Source organism: Ambystoma mexicanum, chromosome 3q, assembly GCF_040938575.1.
Source record: "Ambystoma mexicanum isolate Mex_15411 chromosome 3q, UKY_AmexF1_1, whole genome shotgun sequence".
In the NCBI taxonomy this organism is placed as follows: Eukaryota; Metazoa; Chordata; class Amphibia; order Caudata; family Ambystomatidae; genus Ambystoma; species Ambystoma mexicanum.
The window spans coordinates 690,492,427-690,511,896 of NC_090926.1; the positions used below are offsets into that span (position 1 = coordinate 690,492,427).

Here is a 19,470-nt window from a genome sequence, read left to right on the forward strand (position 1 = left end):
CGCGGGAGATCCAGAACTCTGAGGACCCTCCAGCCGGGCCAGAACGGTACCCAGCCAGCACACAGCATGCCCTGCTAGGTTCTGCAGCAAGCTTCCTGTGTATGAAGTACCAGAAGGTCTCTGAGCCTACAAACAAGGACAAGGCAGCTGCCTGCAGCACATTCTGCAGCTGTGGGCTATTCGCCTAAAAGGACGCCACAAGCCCATTGAAGAAGCTGGGAGAAGTGCCTCGACAAGCATCTACTGCCGTCCACCTTAAAGGAAATTTTTGGAGCGAGTTGTGCTCCTCAAGCTGTACCCAACTGCAATGCTGACCGTTGTCAAGCTGCAGTCGCTTAAAGACATCTGAGATGTCTCAACCAGTGCTTCAGAACCGCCGATCAGCACCGAGACAAGAGATTCCTGACCCCCAAGCCTGCAGCCTTCACCCAGCTTCACTCGCCAAACCGTCTTTCCGCCTGATACCGGCAGCTGACTCCTGTCTTAAACTCTGTCACAGAAGCCTGCAGAGCGTCCTGAAGCCGACTCGCCCCTGTCGAGCACCATGAACACCTACAGCACAAGGTACCTTGTGGTTCTGTGTCCCTGGTCCTTCCCAGAAGGCCCCTAGAGTCATATTAAGACACATTGCTCCCTTTGTGCTGAATCCAAGCCACCTTAAACTGCTGTGATTATTAACCATACTGACAACCCTCCTGTCAGTATCCAGAGTGCATTCCTTTTCCTTCTTTGAAACTGTCTGTCCTCTGCATTCCTTTAAAGGGTGAATTAAATTTTGTAGTATTGCTAGAACTGTATGTTGTGATATAAATAAAGTCGTAATGTTTTATACAACCTGACTAGACAGTCCCTTTTATCATTGGGTAATATTGGATTTTTGCTGTGTTGCAACTAACCAACGATCCATGACCTTTCGGAGATAAGCCTGCCGTACTGTCCACGTCACCAAAATTGGACAAGGAGTTTTATAATCTGCTTGTTATTCCAATCTGTTCAGAGCCACTTCTGGTGTACTAGAGGTGGGGGGCCGATTGATGGTTTAGAAACCGACATTCATCCCGGATCACTGGTACCACAGAAGTTGATTGGTCAAACTCTGCTGCACTCATTAGATGTATTCTCCATGATTACATGTCCCATGATACACCTGGCAAAGAGGGAAAGGCACTGGACTGTAGATAAAACAGTGAACTCTGCAGCCCTACGCATGTATCAACTCATTCAGATGCTATTGGTTGAAGATTGTCATATGGGCATGGGATGCGTTGTGGGATGGACTCTGTATAATTGACTTATCGAGAGAAGTCAGGAGGTGGTAGCCGGACATTTGAGAAGGAATGTGTTGGTTGTCTCCTTCTGGTTTCCTATCTTGTTGCACAGTCTTGTATTGAAGGTGAACAATGAACAGCCAATGGACCACAGTAGTAGGTGACTGCCTTTTAGCATACTGGTGTCCTTTTCTAAATGTGTTTCTTTTTCTTCTAATCCAATAATTCAGGTTTCCTTCTGCCAATCCTAAAGGAGGTAAGGCTAGATGCAGGTACCCCTCCAAGTAACCTGACCTCCATCTCCCAGTCCTTTCACCCTGACGGCCACAGGCCTGAACCGGAAGTTGTAATGCCTGCTAATTTGCCATTGATTTTATTTGAAATATGAACGTTCTGATTAAATTTAGCACTATCGGCCATGGATCCAGTCAATAACTAGATATTGGTCTTTGAGTTATTGGCCAGAGCCCAAGCTGAAGCGGGGTAAGTAGTATAAGGGGTAAGCACCATAGTGCCTGGATCCAATATCAATAATACTCTAAGCCCATACACCTGTTTGTGCTGTAATTCCTTCCCCTCCCCTCATGTCCTATCCACACCCCGAACTTCCGGCATTTGTAGATGACTGAGCTACATCACAGGATGAATTCTGAGGAATCTGAATGGCTCCCATCCTCTCGGCTTTCCAAGGCATCTGCTCGGATGCCTTGGAACCGGTTTCTGGACCATTTCCAAGAGTATGAGTTTTCCAAGTGATGTGAGCTAAAAGGGATGGGGCTGGCTGGACATGTCACTCTTGACACGGGGATACATGGGAGATACGCCATCTGCTGCCGAAAGGCTACTTCAAAGAAGTTGGTGCTGTGCCGCACCATGGAGAGATCTGCTTGACCTGATGAGGAAGAGACCGTTTCTCTCTGAAGTTCCCATGGTGTTCCTCACCACTCAAGAAGAAGAAAAAGTCTAAGCAGACCCTCTGTGTGTGGTTTGCAAGGACATTGGGTGCTCTAAAGATGAAGGTACTGTAGCCATGGATCTGGGCAAATGTCTTGGCACATTTCGGGGAATACCTGGCTTCTATGAAGTCAACTCTGCAAGAATTTGGCCTAGGACTCCTGAATTTGCCTTTGGAGATAAGCTTGCTTCGGGCAGGCCAGGAATGTTAACAATTCTTCCACATGCATTGTTGAATTGTCTTTTTTGTACAGTGTGTTTCAGGGATTACTTTCCAAATGTTAGTGGTGAAGTGCTGTTATTTAGAGTGAATTTGTTTTGTTGTAATGAGTTTGTGTGTTGGCATTTCCTGGATCTACATTTTATCATGTGTGGTGTTCAGGGAATAAGCTGTGTTTGTTTATTTTACAGTAATACTTCACAACAAGGTTTCCTTAACTTTTCTTCTTTTACATAGCTGTGTGTGAATTATTTGGGTGTATGTGATTCCTTAGAAATTTACTTGCAAGATTATTTAAGGTGTAGGAGTGGATTTTTCAAATGTGCGCGCACGTTGTGATTTTATGCCATAGCCCATAATGGGTGATTTGTGTGTGCAAGGTGAAGTAGGACCAGTCTGTAGATATTATAGCCTGTTCAATTGAAGAAGTCAAGCATCAATGGTTGGAAATACTTGACAGTGATGTCATTGACCCCTGAGTGCAAACACGTAGGGTGAGGATAGGTGCACGCTGGTGACGTGGATTATCTAGGTGGGGTAATGGAAAAAGTTAGAAAAAACACAGATGACTCCAGGACTCGGCGCCAATAGAAAAAGTTGTTTAATAGCATAAACTGTATAAGTCGTAGCTATATATGAAAACAGTAGCCCTCTACTTAATTACGCGTTTCGGCTTCCACAAGCCTTTGTCAAATCCGGGCCAACATTATTGCAAAATAATCCTTATGACTGTTGTCCGAAATACAGTAATAGGGACAAATCCCAAAGGCAGACAGTTCTGCCGCTCCGGTTTCTCTCGCGTCGACTGCACAATAGGTGTCTGCCTTTGGGATTTGTGCTCCTGCGTCATGTTATTGTGCTGTTGGTATAATTTCTGGTGAGCCGTTCTATCGTTTGTTTTAGTGGCTGGTTTACCGCTTGTTCCTAGTTTGATACCCTCTAGGGATGGTTGGCAGTTCAGCTGCGTATTATGTCTTTTAGGTAAGAACGCTACAGTGCCTCATTAGCTCTGCTGTGGCTTCCCACCTGCGTGTTTATGGCACTGTTAATATTGGTGTAGGCTGTTATGGGCTCTGCGACTCTTGGCCCACCCTTTCTTATTGATAAGGGGGAGGGTCTAAGTGTGCGCATGGGATGTGCGTATGTGTGGTGTGCAAGGGCTGCTGTGTGTGGGGGGAGGTTGTAAGGTGTTGAGGGGTTTGTATGTTTGTGAATGTATGTGCGGGCAGGTGTTCCTAGCTGTTTGTCATTGGGGTATCTTATGAGAGTTGCATGTACACTGGCATGGGCCCGAGTACCGCACCTGATGGAACCCTCGAGATCAGTGTTGTTTGTTCAGTGTATTTCTGGGAGGAGAAGAGGGGTAATTTGCAGTGATTTGGCTCAAGGCTCTGTGTCACCAGGACTGTGTGTTTTCATGGAAGGTGAAATGCGGGATGTATGATGTGTTATGTTTTGTTAAAGGGTCTTGTACCGCTCACTTGGCGCTCTGGCAGATCTGCAAAGGAATGAGGGTTGGGGGTGTGTTAATGGGAACGAGAAGGTGAAGAGCAAGAGAGCTTTGATGTGGTGTTGGCAGCTTCAGTTCAGAGAAACCGGTCACTGAGCGTAGGTGTGTTTTCAGTTGGTAGTCTTCATGTGGTGTTACGGTAGGATTGTGTATGGTATGGTTTGGTGTTGTGAAGTGTGTGCGGTTTGGGGTGCGGTAGAGGTTTGGTTGTGTTTGGTTCAGAGTTTGAGGGTATGCAGAATGGTGAATTTTTAGTACAGTTCAGAGTTGGATTGGCCCCTCGGCCTTTCGGTCCCCAACCGGGCCGAAATCGTACCTGGGGCATGGGGGCTGGTTTTTGGCCACGCCTGAGCCGGTTTGGAAAAAATAAATTAAAAAAAATAAGTTTAAAAAATAAAAACATTTTTGTGCAAAAATCATTTCTTCCTTCTTAGGTCGATAAATGAGTACCAACACAGGTTGGGTGATATTGTATGCATATTTCTTCTATAAAAAAGAGCGTAAGCATAAGTGCTATACAATAACATATTATCATTTGGCCTTGGACGTCTGCTTGGATTCACAGTCCTTTGACAATATGGATCTATACGCACAGGTATTAATGATACATATGGTGATCCATTCTTGTATAAAATGTATATCACATTAGTGAAATCATAACCATATTTTTCTTAGTGTACTTAGGAACAGTGCTGTTTGATGGCACTTCCTGTTTTGTCAAGGGGTGAAAGGTTGTGTTTCATCGCTTCCCGGGATGTCACTTTGGGGTGGGGTCAAATGACATCACTTCTGGTGATCTCATCAGAGGTCAAGGATCATGAGGCATGGGGTGGGCCACATTTTTGAGGCGAGGGGTGGGCCACTTTTTTGTGGGTGACCGGGCCCATTTCTTGTCCCAGTCCGACCCTGGTATAGTTAGTTAGGGGTAATACATCTGCCACCCATCAAATTCATTCTAAGTGGGATACATTTCCCACTTCCAACACTCCGTCTAAGTGAGGCACATTTCTCACCCCTAACAATCCAATTAGGTGTGGTACATTTCCTACCCCCAACAATCCTCAAAGTGTGGAACATTTCCTACCCCAAAAACCAATCTAGGTCAAGTAAGGGGGGTGGAGGGGTGTGCGCGTGTGTGTGTGTGTGTGTGTGGGACTCCTTCCTTCTTGAACTCAGTACTTCAAAGGATGGTTCCTCATTCATCTGAGAATCTCCTGCGTTATTCTGGCGTCTGAAGGCTTCCATGCATAATCACTAGAGGGAGCCATCTCAAAAATTTCCTTCAGAAGTAAAACCAAACCAAGATTCGGAATGCACCCTGTTTGTCACCTTCCAGAAGTGGCAAATCGTCACTCGATTACAACGTGAACCTACGCACCCAATGTTGCGTCATCGTTTGAGCACAGCACAAATGACTCACAAATGACGGGAGGGGTTTGTGAATGCACATACGTGTTCTGTTTGCATAAGGATTCCTTTAAGTTATTAGTGTCATTTGTCAAAAATGTCAATGCAGCCCACATAAGGAACAATGAGATGAATACAGACCAAGTGAATGGGCTGTTCCCTTTTCAGCCTTTAGGGTAAGGTAAACATTCATATTTTTTGGGACAAAGGCCCTCCCCGCCTTTACAAACGTGCGCACAGTTCGTTGGTTTATGGAGCTCAAACCTAGCCAGGGAACAATGGTGTGCTGCTGTTCAAAGTGTGATTTCGAGCGATTTAGAATTCTGTAGCTAGAGGCTGGAGTCTGTAAGTTGCAAGAGCGATGAAGCGAGTCCAGGTGTTCTTCCAGATTCTGCCTATTTGCAGAAAGCTTGCTTTTGGGTCTTCTCTTCAAGTCTGACTAGATGGGGGTGGAGGGAGGGAGCTTTTGGGGCTGCACTGGGTTCCTGAAATGTGTAGCTTCACTGGAGGTCAGGTGGTGCCCTGGATGTCCTGAACGCATCTGGAAGGGATCCATGTAGGCCTGACAAGGTGGGGAGATGTCGTACTTCCTGTGCTGGCTTGCTTGTGCAATAAAGTGATTGTATGCAGCCGCCTGTGGTCCGCTCAGGAATAGGACATTCGATGGAGCCATGCTGGTCCTACAAAGAGCAAATCACTCCTCCCACCCTTACAAGAAAGCGGGGGCGGCATAATGGTACTCCACGCTAGGCGGCATGGATACTTGCACTGGCCCTGTTAAGTCCTTGATTAGTCGAGAAGCTGCAAGTAATATGCTCTTCTGTGGACAATACAGTGTTGGGATTCCGGAAAATAGGTGTAATCCCAGGTTTAATTTAAAATCCACAATTTCCTGATGTTACTAATTTCATATATCCCAATTATCAGAAAGAAAATCCAGAGGGTATAATTTATAAAATAGGGTATCAAAATTGTTTACTTTAATTGATACAAAAACACATATGGACTAAATCATGAATAAATCCACAAAACAATAACTCAATGCAGGTAATAAAAAATGTATATAATGAAAACAACACAAATCATTCTCACATGTGAGCTGGGCAACATGCCCTTGTCCCAACATTCATATCCACATCTACAACTCTCATTCATGTAACTCACCAACTACAAACCAATACAATAATCAAAAATGTATGTTTTCTCTTTCTTCTAGAATGGATCTTAATTGATGTTTTGAAAGACACGATCACATTTCCAGATATAGCAGGACTGACCGGTTTTGACGTAAAGGGTACAACGTCACCACGTCTTCATCAGGGAACACACGGCACGCTACAAAAATTACATTTATATCAACATTTCATATAACATATAACATTTAAATCACATGTGTCATTAGCCACCCTTTTTAATTCAACATGTGCACGAGAACATATGGTGGATCCCAATAGTCCGCAAACAATCTTGGTGCCACAAAAAACCAAGCCCTAGAAAAGAGTAATCGCGAATTGTAAAAGACCCAACACCACACAGCCTGCCAATGTGAGTTGCCTTACAGGGGTGCAGATATAGTTTTTAGCTTACGTGCTGCCGTCACTTCCTTCTCGATAGATGTAACCAATATTGGGTTGTTGCCTGGAGAACAATTATTACAAAGGCCCATTATTCACAGCCCCGTGTCAGAGAGGGCAAAATCAAGGTGCAAGTCAATTTTCAAACAGTCTCCTGCAACTCCCTAAAGCAACAGGGATTTCTTACTGTCGAGCATAATATGTTATACATAACGACTGCAACTTTCAGCTTCATTCTTCTTGCACCTTATGTCCTCAATGTACATTGTTCATGCAGGGCTTTCACAACTTGTAAAATTAAGAATGTCATATATGCGGTATCATGTCCTTGTAAAAAGATCTATATTGGTAACACTTCAAGGGAGGTTCATCTAAGAATCCAAAAGTTCGCACCAGGACCCCGAATGCCCCCTTGGTGTTATACTTTCTTGAAATGGGACCCGTTTTGGAGGACCTGTCTTGGTTCTGTGTTGACAAGACTCAGGAGGAGAGTACTGCACAGGAAGCAAATAAAGGCCCTTGAAGGAGCAGCTAAGGATTTTTAACTTGAAAACATTTGAGAGAAGTCTGAACTCGATGGAGCAGTGGGATTTTAGAACCTGACTCTGTTGTGTATATTCAGTAAGCTTTTATATATTGATTGATAGACTCCTTGGAAAACTTGAGGGTCTGTAGCCCCTGGGTGTGGTAACTTGCGTTGGTTATACCATGGGCGCCCATTGCCCCCTGGTTTCCATTGGGCTTTGTAATGGTTCACATGGCTCTGTAGTTGGACCCTTGTTGACAATGATGTGGGCCATTGCGACAGGGATGCAAAAGATTGGGGAGAGATACGAGGTAAGTGCTTATGAGTTGATGCAAATCGATGATTGACACTACTTTGCACCTATTGGTTGTGATTTCATCACTGAAATAAGACCACTACGTAATGAGGGTCTGTCTCTTACATCCATGATTGGGCTGATAGAAGTGCACGTTACCATTCTATTCATTCTATAAGTAGCATGCTACGTGATGATGCGGAACCCCATCGTCATATGATTATGGTGAATATCTAACATTGAAGAACTTCATATCGGGGCACACACTGAAGAGACGCTGACCGCTTTGGTGCATATTAAGACCCATGAAGAGTGAGAATGTTTAAAATGACTCTAGTTTTGGAATCTTTTAAGTAACTATTTTCCCATTTGTCACCTCACGTAACACATTTTATTTTAAAGACAACTCATTTAAAGAAACCATTGTGTATTTTTTAAATGTACCAGTAAGATCGTCTAGGACGTCAACAATGTCGTGGCCTTTCCTCTGAGCTGTTTTTACAACAGACTGTGGAACATGCAGAATTTCTTTTGGCAAACAACAATTGTTTCTATGTTACCGGACAATGGTTGGTATAATAAAATTGTCGAGGACCTGTGGTGCCAGTATAGATTAAGTGAATGATATATCTGTTATGCCATAGATTGTTTATCGAGCAATTTGGCTTGAGGATACGGGCAACTGTTTTCTCGAACAGAGATATGCTAAGCCCTAGGCTTACCATGATTATTTCTGTGCCATCAGAAATTGCCCTGCATGGACAATGCACATTGAGGACATGAGGTGTGTAAGGAACTCATGGTGGCAACAACAAAAACAGACACAAGTGATTACAATTCAAGGGTGTTTATTGAACTTTATAATGGGTGAGATAAACGCTTAATCTAAACCTAAATCTAAAATGGGAGCAAGCTACAACCATCAAATAATAATAAGGCAGTCGTAGTGGCGTCTTGTCAAATAAAAAGGGCCTATAACTATTGCCAATCCTTAGTGCTAAATTACAAAAAAAAGTGTGGGATAGGGTTCACCAGAAAAGAAAGAAGGGTTCACAAAAATGAAAGTCAGGATGGTAAGGCTGGGTCTCGCTCCCCCACGTTTTGAAGCACAGGACAAGGCAGGACTCTCTAGCACAGCACACTCCTTGGCCTCGTCAGCACGAGGTTCACAGTTCAGTTCAACAATATCAAAAACTTCAGAGGTTAAGTCTCCTTCTTGCAAAAGTCTCTTCCCCAGAAGGCCTGCTGGTTCAAAGTAACAAACAAAAGTTCCTTCGGGACTCGTGTACCTTGGGTGATTGTTTTTCGCCCTTTGGATCCCCCTGCCAGGGCTCAGAACCCTCTTGCAATTTGAGGCTCCGTCTGTCGGGTTTAATACGGTCGAAAAAAATATTGTAGTATTCACAATGTCTCGTTAAACAAAACCACTGCGGCCAACCCTCGACTGGGTTCACTCTTGTCGAAACAATGTTCACGGGTGTATTACTCTTGATACACAAACAAAAGTTCTCTCATGGTCTTGCACCTTGGGCGATTGCCTTTCGCCCTTAGAATCTAGAATCTCCCTCTGTCGGGCTCGGATCCTCTTTGCGAAAATGTCCCTCCCTCTGTCGGGTTCACTATGGCCTTCTCTAACACAGTTCATATTTTTTCAACACAGTTCTCATGCTTTACTCAATTTCATAAGAAAGAGTCGGTTTTCTTCTCCTAGCTTTCTTTTGGATCGCCTTCCGCCGGGCTTGGATCCTTATTTTAAAAAATGGGCCTCCCTCCATTGGGTTTACTACAGCCTTATTCCACAGTTTACAATCCTATTGGATAGAGGGGTTCTCTTGCCCTAGCTTTCTTTCGGCAACGGGTCAGAGACTTTCAATTGTACAAGTGATTTGACGTAACCCTTGTAGGACCATTCTGATGCCTCACGCCGCCATTTCCTAGGGTTTTCTGGTTCTTGTAGTTTCAAAGAACAGGTCCCGGTCAGAGTCTTTCGAATGAGGGCCCACGTGGTGGCAGACTCCTCTGCACCTGAACCTGAACTGGGCTTTCTTTAAAATTCAAACACATACACAAATTCTTTCTCTTTCGGATTCCTGGCATTCATAATGTTGCCACTTGCAACCTTGGGCTCAACACAGTTCGGTTTACTATCAGCTTCCTCCGGCTCACAGGCTGTGCTGAACCCGTTGCCGTCTTTGTTCTATGGAGTCAAGGATAGTAGCACGGTATCCAGATTGCCTCTCCGCCTGCGTTATCAGAGCGGAAGGCCCCCGTGTACCATTGACGTCTGCTGCTTCACATGCCAGTCATAGCTCCCGGTCTTATGATTTCCCTTTCTGAGGCTTTGTGGGTCTGCGGTCAAAAGGGCAAGGGCAACTCCCCTTCATTGTCCTTCCAGGTCTCGCCGCCTTTCTCCTCCCTTTGGACTGCCGGTTTGGTGTAGCTGTCTCTTTGTGCGTTCGGCCTTGCTCGAAGTGTGCTTTTGTGCTCTGCCTTTTATCCCTATGGGGAAGGTAAAGGGCCGTCAGGTGTGCGTTATTATTGTAAATTGCCTGACCCGTTTATTGGGACATGTCAGGTAAACGGCTCTGGTGTTAGTGGGTTTTCTGTTACCGTGTAAGAAAGTGTTTGTGTGGGAAAAGGGGGGGGTGTAGAGCTTTAAATATCCTACAGGGTATGATGGGGAGAAGGTGTTACAGGGAAGGGGATACTGCGTCTCAACCCTTGGTGTCCCAATTCCACTCCCCAATGACCCTTCGCCCAGGTGAGCCTCCCCCACTGGTCCACCCCAAGGAACTGGATCCAATAGCGATGGCCGTGTCCTGGCCACCTGGACGACAGATCTCCGGGGACTAGCGGGTGAGACACCTTCAGGTTTCTCACAGGTGCCAACAAGAATGAAGCCATAAGTTGCAGCCGTTATGTATTACACGAACACGGCAAACATGTATTACACAAACACGACAAACATGTAAACCAGTGGACATTTAGTGACTTTGGTTTGGCTGTTGAATGAGGATGTGGAATCTTCTTTTCTCTTAAAAGCAAAAGTTTCTATTTATTCACACTGAAGGCTTAATAAAAAAAATAACATATTATGCTCCACAGTGAGAAATCTATGGCGAGTATAGGCAGTTGTAGGAGATAGTTTGAAAATTGACTTGTACCTTGATTTTGCCCTCCCTGACAAGGGGTTGTGAATAATGGAACTTTGTAATAATTGTTCTCCACGTAACAACACAATATTGGTTTGCAACTGTTGAGAAGGAAGTGACCGCAGAGCACGTAAGCAAAAAAATATATCTGCACCCCTGTAAGGCAACTCACATCAGCAGGCTGTGTTGTGTTGGGTCTTTTACAATTTGCGATTAGTCTTTTCTAGGGCTTGGTTTTTTGTGGCACCAAGGTTGTTTGGGGACTATTGGGTTCCACCATATGTTCTCGTGCACATGTTGAATTAAAAAGGGTGGATAATAACACTCATGTGATTTAAATGTTATATGAAATGTTGTTATATATGTAATTTTTGTAGAGTGCTGTATGTTCCCTGATGAAGATGTGGTGAAGTTGTACCCTTTACATCAAAACCGGTCAGTCCTGCTATATCTGGAAATGTGATAGTGTCTTTCAATAAATCAATTAAGATCCATTCTAGAAGAAAGAGAAAACATACGTGTTTGATTGTTGTATTTCATTGTAATTGGCGAGTTGTATGAATGTGAGTTGTAGATGTGGATATGAATGTTGGGACGAGGGCATGTTGCCCAGCTGACATGTGAGAATGATTTGTGGTGTTTTCATTATATACTTTTTTTTATTACCTGCATTGAGTTACTGCTTTGTGAATTTATTCATGATTTAGTCCATATATATTTTGTATCAATTAAAATAAACAATTTTGATACCCTATTTTATAAATTATGCCCTCTGGATTTTCTTTCTGATAATTGGGGATATATGAAATTAGTAACATCAGGAAATTGTGGATTTTAAATTAAACCTGGGATTACACCTATTTTCCGGAATCCCAACACTGTATTGTCCACAGAAGAGCATATTACTTGCAGCTTCTCGACTAATCAAGGACTTAACAGGGCCAGTGCAAGTATCCATGCCGCCTAACGCAGAGTACCATTATGCCGCCCCCTTTCTTTTTCTGTTTTTAGGACCAGCATGGCTCCATCAAATGTACCATTCCTGAGCGAACCACAGGCGGTTTAAATGTTATTTGAATATGTAGGTTGTTGAAATTTTGATATATATGTAATTTATGTAAAGTGCTGTATGTTCCCTGATGAAGATGTGGTGAAGTTGTACCCTTTGCAATGAAACTGGTCATTCCTACTATATCTGGAAATGTGATTGTGTCTTTCAAAAAATCAATTAAGATCCATTCTAGAAGAAAGAGAAAAACGTACATTTTTGATTGCTGTATTTCATTGTAATTGGCGAGTTGTATGAATGTGAGTTGTAGATGTGGATATGAATGTTGGGACGAGGGCATGTTTCCCAGCTCACATGTGAGAATGATTTGTATTGTTTTCATTATATACATTTTTTATTACCTGCATTGAATTTTTTTCTGGATTTATTCATGATTTACTTCATATATCTTTTTGTATCAATTCAAATAAACCATTTTGATACCCTTTTTTATAAATTGTCCTCTGGATTTTATTTCTGATAATTGGGTTCTGTAATTCCCCTTTCCAGAGAAAGGGGATTTCCTGCTCCTCAGTTCTATACTAATTTCATATATGGCATGGTATATATGGCATGGTATCACTGACACCGTTCGGTCCCCTGCTGGGGTATTAAAAGAGCCACAATACACCACTTTGTTTTGTAAAATAATATTGTTATTGTCCTGTATGGGAAGGAAAATATGTAAATGTGGTATGGGATGTGGGAATGTATACCACACTGACACTACTTGCATTATCTTGTATTGACCAAATCATTTTCTCGGGAGGATAGCACAGGGGCAACGTGCTCGCCTTCGAAGCATGACGACACGAAGCACCATAGTTATGATCCCCGGGTCCGCGCTTAGAAACCTCTAGGTATTAAGCACATTATAAATAACCTATCATATCATATGTGAGAAACTATTTATGATAGTCAATCAGTAAACAAAGGGAGGCATTTTAAATGTATAGTGGGAACGTTTGTGGAGGCCCCTAAAATGGCTGACAATGGGACATTTCCTTTGCAGGGGGTCTAGGATACTGATCAGTTACCTTTGGACCTCTGCCGGAATTAGTGATCCTTCCACAACCAGGCGTGGCTTATATTTAAATTTACATGTCACCAGACTGACCAAGGTATATAATTAAGTTTGAAGACAGAAGTGCAAAAGATTCAAAAGTCACCTCTGCCTGTAGGAACATTGTGTTCTAGCAGTGGTCAGGAATACACACATGACCTCTGAACCTGTGCCACTACAGAGCTGGTACTAAAGATGTCCGAAGACTGGTTACAGCAAAGAAACGGGTCTGCATTATAATTTTGGCATGGAGCATTTGTGAAAGGGGGTCTGATTAGCAGATGTCCCTTTCAGAAATGGAATTGCTGGAATTATTCTGGTGTTAAAAGAAAAAAAAAAGCTTGGGCTATTCTGCACTGAGCAGATGACATTCTACATTGGGTGCAATCCCCTCATATGCTTCCCAAAAGGAGGGACACATTGGTGTAGGAATGGACCGACAACTATGCTACAATGCAAGTTCAATGGCGGTTCTCAGGTAGAGTGCAGCAGGAACAAGCAGGGAGCCAGCAGGTAGAACATACATATACATAAAAGACAGGAACACACCCACCGGACATCCTCAGGCATACCACCTGAAGTCCCAACTTGCATTCTCAAAACACTCACGTATCATCATCATCCATCCAACATTAACTGAGCTGTCATTCATTCAATCACCACCATTCTCACTTCATGCAGTGATGACAAGTGGGACACTTGCACAAGAATCCCAGGTTGGGTTGAGTGTGCACAGCCTAATTCGTCAAAGGTTTTTGGGAATGCTTCTTATATTGATATTTGGTCTTTTTTGGTCCGGTTGCCAGAAGACATCCCATTTGCACAATGGAATTATGCGTTCAATTTACCAAAGTGAGTCATCCAAGTGAGTGGAACATCAATGGGAGCAACCATGGCCCCAAGCTATGCCAACTTGTTCATGTACAAGTTCAAAACAGATCATCAATAACACTATGTGGCAGGAACATTTACACTACTGGGGCCAATACATAGACGTGTGTTCGGCATCTGGCAAGGTACAGAAGAACAATTCAATACGTTTGCGGAATACCTCAATACAATAAACAGCTGGATCCAATTTACAACAAAACACAGCCACTATGAGGTCAACTTCCTTGATGACACAATCATAAATAAAGACGCCAAACTAACAACAACTCTATATCGGAAACCAAGTGATCGGAATAATCTGTTACACAGACTAGGTTTTCATCCACCCAACACTATCAAAAGCTTACATACAGTCAATTTCCATGAGTCAAGAAAATTGTACAAGATGACACCGAATGTACGAGATTACTGAACAAAATGGCGAAAAGGTTTCAGCAAAGAGGATACCATGAGAAAGAAATCAAGAGTTCCTTATGCAAAACCAACAAATCAGTAGGAGAACTATATTGGAGAAAGAGAAAACAACCATGCAACCTCTAAATACGTAACAAAATACTAAACAAAGAGCAATAAGATCAAGAAGATTGCGGAAAAACATTGGCGCTTTCTATCAGAAGACAGAACCCTGGGACATCTTTACACAACAGCACCATTGTTTGCATACACACGCAGCAGAAACATGAGACCTGTTCGTAAGAAGCAACACTAAGAAACCTTGTAAGAGACCCAAAAGACTGGGCACATACCCATGTCTGAAATGCGCAAATTACAACATGGTTCAAAAAGGAGAAGTGATATTTCATCCCAATACTGACAAAAAAATCTTTTTGAAAAATATGCAACATGCGATACCACCAACGTGATCAACAGCATCAAATGTGGAAGGTACTATGTCGGGCAAACCACTAGAAAAGCCAACGAACATTGATCTAACATCTGGACAGGGAATATTAAATCTCCAGTGGCTCGACACTTTAAAGAGGCTCAACATCACTTTTCACAGTTGAAGTTTCAAATATTAGACAACATAGAAAGAATCGGAGATTCCAATATGGTCATTAAAAAAATTCTGAACCAAAGGAAACATATTGGATAGAAAAACTGAACTCCATACACCCGGGAGGTATGAATGAAGAATGCAACTATGCATGCTTCCTTTGAACTGAACTTGGTCCTTAAAGGGGATCCACACAGTAGAGAGTACATTGGCATTCAATGGAAGCTAAGACAAACCATAAAGCAGCAGTATCTCTATATCCCTACCATATAACAAATTTTGAGAGTTATTAAGAAATACCATACTTCTTTGAGACCAAGAAGATTTTTAGAAGACTTATAAAGGTTACCCTATCTCGCGTTTTTGAATTTCCCTATATTTAACTGACTTTGAACTTCATATTTCACTATCAATCTATCTCAGGGATCCATCCACTCATCTCTTTTCTACATCAAACAATCTCACTACAAAATGAACTACCATTGGGTTTTCATTCGCGTTGTAGCTTTATGTTCTTGTTTACATACACCTTGTGAAGATTCCTATATGAATATTAATGACCTTACTGAATTCGACCAATCTAAAATGGCTGCCGGCACGCGATGACGTCATTGCATGCCGGCACCATTTCTTCCACATAAAAACGAGCAGGCCACTTGGATTGTCGCATCTCTGCGAATCCAGTGTCCTGCCTACAAATGCTGTGAAAAATGAGGTAAGGTGAAATCCCTTTTTAGGTTATCTAAACCCTATTAAAAAATGTTAGGGACTTCTGAATTTCTTTATCAAGTAATGTGGACATTTACTGATAGTAGTACATATCTCAACATATAGGCTCCTCACCAAAGAGTCTTGGATCCTACCAACTAACAAATATTAAGGTATGACATTTTTATTTTTAACTCTGTATTGAAGCATTGTAATAATATTATAACGATCTAAGAGCACTAAGTAATTGGATTATTAATAATCCACTGATGCATTACAGAAATATTGAGGGCACCAGACTGAGAGAGAGTCAGACATTGGCTTGAACCAAGTGAAGATCTAAGAAGCCTGGTAAATATAAAAGGACAATTGAAATTTAATCTAACATGTAATTCAGTAAGACCACTAAGGTTTTACAACATGCTTACTCAAAAACATGATTTTCTGTATGTTTTTTTCTGCTTAGAATCAGTCCCTGAAGATGGTCCCGAATGACCGAAATGCATTGGACATAATTTGCAACAGGCCCTTTTCTTAACTCTATTTTTTTCTGGATTAATTTTTTTTTGGACAACTTTGGAACTATTTGAATGATCATTTTGCTCATATTTACAAAGACTAACATACTAAATTGGAGAACAAATTAAGAGGATTTCCATGCTGGTCCGTTCAGCTGTCTGGGACACCACATCCAGACAAACATTTGGTAAATTGAACGCTTGCACAAGAAGGTACAATAAATAAACTGGAGTGCAAAGGTACTACATGAGTAATTTGGTTTTGCTCCTACGTTTCTTTGTTGAATACTCCTAGGAGATTGCTCAAGCAGATTGTGTGATCATGGAGGCAGCCTACAGGAACAGGATACAGTATCTATTTTTTCAAATGAGTTCTTCAATAAGGTTTAGCCAAATTGACCTTCTACACTACAACTTGAATTCAGAGAGAATGTCAACAAAATACATGAGATGTGACCCAGGATGATTCTCTGCCTCTAAAGGTAAGTTTCATTTTGAAGATTAGTGAAACTGCCTGTGTTCTGGCGGAGTGTATGGGGATTTCCTAGAGGTTGCAAACCCCCATGGAAGAAAGAAAACCCACAAATTCAGGCAGTCATCTATCTAACAAATGCCTTGACTGGTTGCCAGAATCAGAGCAAGCATATGTCTCAAAAGCCGGTTTGATTTTCTAAATGTTGGATCTGTAGTTGTTCAAGTAATGCCCTTTCTGCATTAGAGAATGTCTGCAGAGGCCATTGGCTTGAAATTGTTGTGTGCTAAATCAGATTGGTTAGAAGACTATTTAAGAACCAAACTGGCTGATTGACTTTAGCAAGGCGGAAATTGTCCATGAACTTTCAAAAAGCACACAACCATGCAGTTAGGAGCAGTACATGTATGGATGAAATTTGATTCAAAAGTGGAGCCAGGGGTGGTCTAGTTGTCTATTGGTGCATGGCTCTTAGTAAGTCCTGCAAGTCTACCTATCGGTAGGATAGATGGGCAGGAAGGAAGATGCACTCTTCTGAAAGAGAGGTCAACAAGACCCTGGTCGGGAACTTAAAGTACTGGGCAGGAGGATATCCTGAGTCAGACTAGTGGCCATGTTGGCCTCAACGATAGATTATTCAGTTGTCAAACCTTTCTGCTTGAATGACTGGGCATGTTTATGTAAAAGTCCAAACAGTGGGCCTCATTATGAGGTTGGCTGTAACCCACCAGTGCTACTGGTTGGTTGCTGCCGACCTCGAAAAACTTAATCCGCTGTCTGACTTCATGGTGCCACCAGGACATTACAAGTCCCGCCGAGCAGGAAGTCAGGCAGGGGATTGGGTAAGTCCATATTCCCCAATGGGGACACAGAAGCCCTGACACTGTTCCTAACGGTGCCGGTGCTTCAGTGAAAAGTCTGCCTGCAACGGCCCCTGCAGTCAGACTCGTAGTGTGGGGGTCCGTAAACGACCCCCTTTTTTCCAAATCGCCACACTCGGAATGAGGCCCAGTATCCACTGAGATTCATATGGGCCTTCAGGATCAGCCTGATCCAGGATGGCTTGAGTAGACAATCACTGGCAGGGGTTCAGGGACAGACTCTTGTGCCCTCTTTTTCCTATTTCAATGTCTCCTAAACTGGGGCCTCCATCATCAACATCCTTATTGAGTGCCTTAAAGCCAGAAAGGGGGACTTTGTGTTGCTTTGTGGGTAATAAGTGACTACTGCACACTCCATGCTTGAGTAATCCGCTGCATCACTTCACTTATACAGTCTCATGTTCTTATTTTGCATTTTTCGGCGAGCCTCAGTTTTATCAGGGCTGCCAGATGCCATGGGTACCACAGCGAGAGCACAGTAGCTAGGTCCTCTGCACATGTCAGCGGAGGCACCAGCATTAACCGTTTGAGGAGCTTCGTGCATCACCCTTGTTAAGCCACAATGGCACCTCTGGCCAAGCAATGGCTGTGTTAGACCTGAGGGGGATGATGGAACCTTGGTGAAAACACCTCTGTTAGGCTCCTCAGGGTTTCACTTGGTGGATGATCAGGATAGTGGTTATCCTTCACCTGAAGGAGTTCTTTCAACCGAGGCAAAATGTGGTAACAAGTCACCAATATGGGATTAATATAAAAAAGGGGGTCTTCTAACCTGACTGGTTTGAGCTAAGTAGTCCTGTAGCTCCTTCATTTGAAGGAGCTGAAGATCTGTGTTTCCCTTTTTCCTCTACTAATTTGTACAGAAACAGAGGTCTGACCAAGAGGGATTTACAGATGGTGCATGCAAGGCAAGCGTGTTCAGGCCCAACATACCATAGGGTGACCCTTGTAAATCGCAGCTGGTACACAGTTAAGTGTGGGAGGAATTTTAAAACCCGGTCTCCTAGGCACATTTGATTAAAAAAAAGTCAAAAAGGCACAAAGGCAGGGGACCCAAAAGAAGCAAACTGATTCCCTAAATATAAATTGGTTTATGCTCAAGGGGAAATCTTGATCACTGTGCAGAGCGCCTCCTATCCCGTGCGCATGGACAAAAGAAGCAGCAGGAGGAAGTGGGGGAGCACCTGAAAGGGTGGAGATAGGCAACCTTTCCTAAAGGAAATGTTGCGGCATAACAAAGGCATCACAATATGCCAGCCTTAACCTGTCAGAGGACTCACTGAACCAGCACCTACAAAAACATCAACATACCTGTCTTACTTTATCCCTGATTTCCACAGATTGGAAATGGTCACTCAATTAATCAAGAATTAAACGGGTTCCACCGCGCTTGCCAAAAGGACCACAGTGGTCGTGGTATCAATTTAATTGTCAGACTTTAGTATTTGGTCCAAAAAACAGGTTCCTTAGCATATGGGTAATTCTTGTTGGCTAGCATAGCTGTAAACATTATTTCCGTAGGCACCCATCTTGTTTTTTTATTTGTAGAGATACATTCGTTAGAGGAAAAGTCTCCATTCTAAAATAATACTTTTGTTGTTTGTTTTTTTTAAGTGCATACCAAAAAGATGAGGGTGTTGGCACGTTGCAAGACTTTGATTGATCTCCACGGTGTTATGCAAATGCAGTATTTGTATTGATGTGAAGTCATTCCCATAGACAAGAGCAAAGGCTCATCCCGCACTAACAGAAATGTAAATCTGCCCCTTGTCTGCCAGCACAAAATGGGATCATTGTTTCTCAGAACTGCATTGGGCTTCACTGCGGAGAATGCTCGGAAGGGGCAGGTGGGGCCCTACCTTAAGAAATGAACATTATAAACAATCAACTGCAAAAAAGAAAACAACATGCACTTAATTCATTGGGTTGTTCACCCTATGTCTACGCTGTTCATCCATTTATTGTTGTTTGGAATTCTGCACAAAA

The 19,470-nt window shown here is 42.8% G+C and overlaps 1 protein-coding gene across 1 annotated transcript in view; it reads left to right on the plus strand.

Moving 5' to 3' along the window:
• RNF222 (ring finger protein 222) overlaps positions 1 to 19,470 on the plus strand; it is a 75,030-nt gene that overhangs the window by 46,025 nt on the left and 9,535 nt on the right. The window lies entirely within an intron of this gene.